The sequence below is a fragment of the Orycteropus afer genome, unplaced genomic scaffold (genome assembly GCF_000298275.1).
Source record: "Orycteropus afer afer isolate SDZICR_OR568_19922 unplaced genomic scaffold, OryAfe1.0 scaffold00662, whole genome shotgun sequence".
Taxonomy (NCBI): domain Eukaryota; kingdom Metazoa; phylum Chordata; class Mammalia; order Tubulidentata; family Orycteropodidae; genus Orycteropus; species Orycteropus afer.
This window is the reverse complement of record NW_006922249.1, coordinates 367,085-373,756: the sequence shown is the minus strand read 5'-3', so window position 1 is coordinate 373,756 and position 6,672 is coordinate 367,085.

Below are 6,672 nucleotides of genomic sequence, written 5' to 3'. Positions count from 1 at the left end.
CTTTATTATATATATATATATATATATATAAAGTCACTGCTGATCCTGCTTATATACAACCAAACACCTCATGGAAGGTCCTTGGTTTTGAGGTTTAGGGTCATGATTTCATGGAACATCCCACTTAATAAGCCTAATAACATGCTTAGTGATTCTGTTCTACTTATTAGTTCCTTGTGCAGTGCCTGGTGTTTTAAAACCTTGCAAGCAGCCATCTAAGGGACAAGAGTTGGTCTCTATTCACCTGGAACTACAGAAAAAGGAGAGTCAGAAATAGCAGGACTAAATGGAATGGATGGCTAATTGCCTTCATGAACTCCTCTGCCATGAGAAGCACTGGATGATGCCCAGGTACTAATAAAAGCATTGTGATTAAAGATGCTACAGAAGAATGCTATCAGAAGGGGGGAAACGCAGAACAAAACTTCAGAGCCTCATGGAATCTAACTTTTCTAGAGACAAAGAAGTCAGATGAACCCCTGAAACTAGTGCCCCGCGATAATCTTTAAACCATAAATGAAAAATATTCCCTGAAATCTTCCTAAAACCAAATAGTACTTTAGATTAACTGGCAAAGAATGTCTGTCTGAACATTATGCTCCTTTAAGATCTATCTATAGGGGAGCAAACTGAAGGCAACAACTCAAAAGATTAGATAGGTACCTTAGAGGGTAGTGAGTATATGTTAATGGAGAGAAACAAATTAGTAAAGAAGGATGAGAATGGTTGCACAACTTGAAGAAGGTAATCAATGTCAGTGAACTGTACATGTAGAAATAGTGTGTCTTTTGCTGTGTATATTCTCAACAAATAAATAAAATAAAGAAACACTTTGCCAAAGTTAATATCTGAGGAACTCAGAACAGAAGCATTCTGGATGATAATCTGAAGGTCCTGACTATAGCTACAGAAGTAACATTTAAGATACCCTCTATAATAAATGACTCTTCTGAATTTTCTTAGTTCCCATTTGTGTTCTACTTCCAAACATTTAAAACTTTTCTATTATGTTCCAACTTATTGATAAATAGGTTAGTCTTTAATGTAGTAGTAAAGAGCATAGACTCTGGAATGGAACTGCTTGAATTCAAATCTGCTTCAGACTGAACAAGTATTTTACATGGTTTGGTTTCCTCACTCTTAAAATGCAGGTAATTCTAAACAAAAATTTAAAAGAGTGCCTGGCATTCATCCATCCGTCTATTTACACACACACACACACACACACAAATGCTACATAAGTTTGGTAGTATTATCTTATTGCTGACATTTGTTAATTTAGGCAAAGTATAGAGGGGCCCCAGTAGGGCAGTGGTTAAGTGCTTGGCTGCTAACAGAAAGGTCTGTGGTTTGAACCCACAAACCACTCTACAGAAGAAAGATACGTCAGTCTGTTTCCGTAAAGATTTATACCCTTGGAAACTCCAAGGTGCAGTTCTGCTCTGTCCTATGGGGTCGCTATCAGTCAGATCAACTTCATGGTGATGGGTTTTCTTTGGTGTAGATAACTGGCAATTAAACAGTCCCTAAATGTAGGTATTTCCTTATGCCCTTTAACTAGGGATTTTATAGTTGAAAATCTGGTAAAGTACAGAAATGTCTGAAAGTATTGGCAAAATTGGTTTAAAAAAAAAATTAAGAAAGTAGGTAGTGGGGGCAGTTTAAGGTGAGACAAGTTCATTTTTTTCTTTCATTCATAAGGTCAAACCATTTTTACAGATATAGGAACTATTGCTTTTCATTAGAAGAAACTGTACCAAAATGCTGTTACATGTTTAACTCAAACATGAACCATACTCAAGAGACAAAAACCCAATGTTGCTTTAAACAAAAAAGGCTGAAATAAAACCAACAGAAATAAAAGACAATTTTAAAGAAAGCACTGAGTTTAAGAGATCAAAATAATTCTGACACTCAATCTTAACATTTTACAATATTTAAGATTTTCTGGAGAAAGTGACTATTTGCAAAGAATGAAATTAATCTATTTAACAAATAATTTTAGAGCAATAACAATTTTTTGTGACCAAAGCAGCACATTCAACTTTGAAGTCTAGACAAAACAGTCAAATAGTAACACTAATAGTTCTATCACCTGAAAGACTCATTTTTAGAAACAAGATCCAATGTGTTTACAAATCAATTTTATATGCTATGTGAGCTCAACGTCTTTTGATAAGTTCCAAATTCTAAAAGGCTTCCTTTACCCAGCATTCTACTTTTGAATCTATAAAAACAGCAATTAAACCAGTTAATGCCCAGTTTACGTTACTGCACAGAGTAATGAACACAAATAAGTAGAGGTGAAAAGATGGAGCAAACAGATACTACTCTGCTACCAGCTACCACCATTTGCACCATGCTGGTTATCAGCCACATTAACTAGCTCAACATAAGTTGTGGGAGAGAATTGGTTACAAACTTTTGTGTGGACCCTTTGGTAATGCAAATAGGTAAGTGCTCAACTAATAGTAGAAAGGTTGGTGGTTCAAATGCAGAATTGTGTCACAGAAGACAGGCCTGGCAGTCTGCTTCCAAAAAGGTCACAGCCTTGAAAACCCTATGGAGCCCAGTTCTACTGTGCACACATAGCATCTCCATAAGATGGAACTGACTAAATGACAACTAACAACAACAACGTATTTTTGTATATACTCTTAAAATCTTTTCACCTATATATATATAACTTTTACAGTTTTGTACTATGACAGAGTTTTAATTTTTTTTCACCAAGAGTCTGAAAGAAGGTTTCTTAGGGCTTACTCTAAACTTTGCAAGCCATGGAAAGAGAACTATATCGAGACAGGTGAAGCTGAAATACTGGTTAGCCAAAAACATCCATTTACTATTCCTTTACTTGTTAATGTTTAATTTAGAAATCCATAAGTCTATGATTCACAAATATCATCTATGTACTGCTGCCAAAAAGATTAATATTTAATCTGAATTAATCACAAGGAAACAATCAGACAAATCTATACGGAGTGAGTCTTTAAAACAACTGGCCTGCCGACCACTGTCAACCACTTGGAGGGGGATCAGTGCAGGAGACCCTGGATAGAGTGGCAGAACAATGTGGAACAAAACTCAAAATCATTAAAAAGGAAAAAAAAAAAAAAAAACAGGTTTGCTGGTCTGATAGAGCCTGGTGAGACCCCTGAGACAACAGCTCCAAGTTACCCCTCAGGTCTGGAAATGAACTAATTTCTGTGGCTTCCAGCCAAACAATAGACAAGCATATGGGGTGAAGATTTACATCAAGTAGATATACTCCTTAGAGTGATTAATTGACCAATCATGGGAGAACAGAAGGGCAGTATTTGCACAAGGAGATAGCTCAGGGGACTGGAGTGCACAGGGAGGGAAGGACACAGGAAAAGAGGTAACTATGGGGAAGAAGTGGGAAAAGAGCTGTTACACTATGGGGAATTACAGTCAATGTCATGAAACAAACTGTGTAATGACTGCTGTATAGAAAATGAATTTGCTCAGTAAACACTGACCCAAATCACAGTAAAAATAAAACTGGCCTATTTCTTAAAAAAAATCTGTAAATGTTCACCCGTATCACAATAAAAATAAAACAGCTGGCTGGTTTCTTAAAAAAAATCAGTCATGAGGCATATAACCTGAACATTTCCATTAGGCAGATACACTCCTTGGAGACATCAATCATCGGAGAATAGAAGGGCTGTGTATGCACAGGGGGACAGCTCATGGGGCAGGAGTGCACGGGAGGGAAGGACGCAGAGAAGAGGTAACTACGGGGAGGAAGTGGGAGCAGAGCTGTTACAAAGTGGGAAATTGAAGTCAATGTCATGAGACATAAAGTGTTTGAGAGTTGCTGTATGGAAAGTGAATTTGCTCTTTAAACTTTCACCCAAATCACAATTTAAAAAAAAAGTCAGTCATTAAAGACCTTTCTACCTCCCAAAAAAATGGGAACTGTTTTAAAGAGACAAGTTCATATACTAAATGGTCTTTGATTTTAAAAATAAACCCCATAGAAAAGAACACTAAGACAACTGGGAAATTCCATGTATGTACAGACTTAGGAGATGCATCCTGAAGTATTTAGGTACAAAGTGTTGTATGTGATAAAGAAAAAAGTGCTCATGTGCACACATACACATGCGCAGACACCCAGGGAGAGCAAAAGTGGCAAAATGCTAACAACTAGGGAATACTATGTGAGTGTTCAGTGTATTCTTCTAACTTTTCATAATAAAATACTGGAGAAATTAAAGATGTTAAGTAACTTCTAAACTATAGACTACTCAAAGATACAGACTTTTAACAGTGTTTGTCAATGTCTCAAAACAAAACAAAACAAAAATCCCTAGTTTTTCATGTGTCTGTTGGGAAAGTCAAATTTCTTAATAAGGTACAGTTTTTCTCCCTAAGAATTACAAATTGGATTTTGCACACTAGTTATCACTGATCTGCTTTTCAAGACCATATAGTAATCATAACCCATTGATTTAAACAACAGCTAATTTCAGCCTACTCTGACCGTTTTCTTACTTGCTTTCACTGACTACAACAGCTATCTTTAGTTGAGAAGAAAAACCACATTTACTCAAAACACAAAGTAACTTTTATATCACTTACCCATTATGCTCTTATGAAATTAAATTCTACTTCACTTCAACAGGAACTTTAGTAGCCTCCTGAAAATATAACAATGCAGTGTTAAGATTAATGCTGCTACAGACATGTTTCCACCATTGTTATTTAATATATATATCCTTGGTGTTACAAGGAAGGCCTCCCTCCTTGTACTGCAAGAGTTTCCCACTCCAATCAGCAAAAGCACCACACTTCTAGAGTTCCAAAATGCTCTGCGAGCTTGATCAGCTGGGGCTTCTGAATTGGAGGAAGATTTAAAAAATGAAGCATTAAAATCCTCTGCACTAAAAGGGAAAGAGTACAGAATAAAAAGAGGGGCTTCTGGAGGCTAATCTAAGAGTTCTGGTGGCACAGTGGATAAGGAATTCAACTGCTAATCAAAATGTCAGCGGTTCAAACCTACCAGCTATTCTGCAGAAGAAAGACGCAGCAATCTGCTTCCATAAAGATTTATAGCCTTGGAAATCACATGGGGGGGGGGGGCATCTCTACGCTGTCCTAAAGGGTTGCTATGAATTGAGATCAACTTGACTGCAGGGTTTTTTTTCCCCCAAGCTGACCTAGGTGGGAAATTACACAGGTTTTCACTTTGAGATAATTCATAGCTTTGTATAACGATGTTTCTTTTCTGTATGTATATTGTAAAAAAGTTTACAGAATTCTTTGCAACCCAGGATAACATACACAAACTACCTCTATGACATTGAGTACTCTGTTGTGATAAAAGCTAGGCACACGTGAAATTAACATTCTTCAGTTTACTAGCTCCAATGCCTAACACATCACAGGCATTCAATAACTGGAAGCTCCTTACCATCTCGTTGTCTTTCACTTGGGAATCAAAGGAAAATAAAGCTCTGTTGTTGTTAGGTGCCACTGAGTCAGTTCTGATTCACATCAACCCTACGTACAACAGAAAGAAACACTGCCGGTTCTGTACCATCCTCACAATCTTTGCCATGCTTGAGCCCACTGCTGCAACCACTATGTCAATCCATCTCATTGAGGGTATTTCCCTTTTTTGCTGGCCCTCTACTTCACCAACCATGATATCTTTCTCCAGGGACTGGTCCCTCTTGACAACATGATTAAAGGACAACAGATGAAGCCTGGTCATTTTTTTTTTACAAGGAGCATTCTAGCTGTACTTCCTCCAAGACAGATTTGTTCATTTGTCTGGCAGTCCATGGTATATTCAATATTCTTTGCCAACATCATAATTCAAATCCATAAATTCTTCTGCAGTCTTCCTTATTCACTGGTCAGCTTTTACATGTATATGAGGCGAATGAAAAGACAATGGCTTGAGTACAGCACACCTTAGCCTTCAAAGTGACATCTTTGCTCTTTAACACTTTAAAGAGGTCTTTTGCAACAGATTTGCTCAATGCAATAGGTCATTTCATTTCTTGACTGCTGCTTCCATGGGCATTGATTGGCATCCATGCAAAAGGAAATCCTTGACAACTTTAATCTTTTCTTCATTTATCAAGATATTGCTTACTGGTCCAAGTTGGGAGTTTTGTTTTACGTTGAAATGTAATCCACACTGAAGGCTGTAGTCTTTGATCTTCATTTTTAGCAAAGTTGTATAAAGTGCATACAGCAGGTTGTTAGCTGAGTCTTCCTCTAATATTGATGCCACGTTCTTCATACAGTCCAGCTTTTTGGAATATTTGCACAGCATATAGATTGTGTTACTGTGGTGAAAGGATAAAGCCCAGACACACACCTTTCCTGATTTTAAACCATGCAGTATCACCTTGCTTTCTTCAGATGACTGCCTCTTGGTCTACATACAGGTTCCTCATGAGCACAATTAAAGTGTTCTGTAATTCCTGCTCTTTGCAGTGTTACCCATAATTTGTTAAGATCCATACAGTTGAATGCCTCTGCATAGTCAATGAAACCTCAGGTAAACATCTTTCCGGTATTCTTTACTTTCAGCCAAGATCCATCTGACATCAGCAATGATATCACTCGTTCCATGTCCTCTTCTGAATCCAATTTGAATTTCTGGCAGTATTCTGTTGATGTAATACT